The following is a 575-nucleotide window of genomic DNA, read 5'->3' as shown; positions in this document are numbered from 1 at the left end:
TTTAAGAGTATAATATCAACATCACCAAGTCATCAAAACTTAACTTAAAATGATCATCAAAATAAGTTCAAGTTTATTTAAGTAGTGTGCTAGAAGAATCTGCCCACTAAACCCACCACTACAAGTCTTGCGAATGTGGTTTTTCTGTATATTGACCTCCCCAAAAAATTTGGTTGCCTAATCAGGGAAGTACATATTTTTTTTGTGTGGTAGGTCATTACCAGGAGTATAACCCAAAATATAAATAATCAGATTCAGGGAATGTTAAAAAAAAACGGAAATATTAAAAAAATAGAAATAATAATCATTAGTTAGATAGAATAATAGTGGGGAAGGTCAAGATAGACGCTCCTAATTAGATTCATCAAATCTTTAATGTATTATTATTATTGACTTTAAGAGTATTATTACTTTTCACGATTTTGGGAAACTGATATATTAATATATATATATATGAATTCTATTTTATTTATATATGTAATTCAATTATAGTATTGAGTCTGTGTTGAAATACTTGAAAATTGTTTTATTCTTTGAATTCCTTAGTGGACATTGTTATGACTCGTAATCGTTTT

This window comes from Aethina tumida, chromosome 2 (genome assembly GCF_024364675.1).
Source record: "Aethina tumida isolate Nest 87 chromosome 2, icAetTumi1.1, whole genome shotgun sequence".
Lineage (NCBI taxonomy): Eukaryota > Metazoa > Arthropoda > Insecta > Coleoptera > Nitidulidae > Aethina > Aethina tumida.
The sequence above is the reverse complement of the archived record's forward strand: the minus strand, read 5'-3'. Positions refer to the sequence as shown.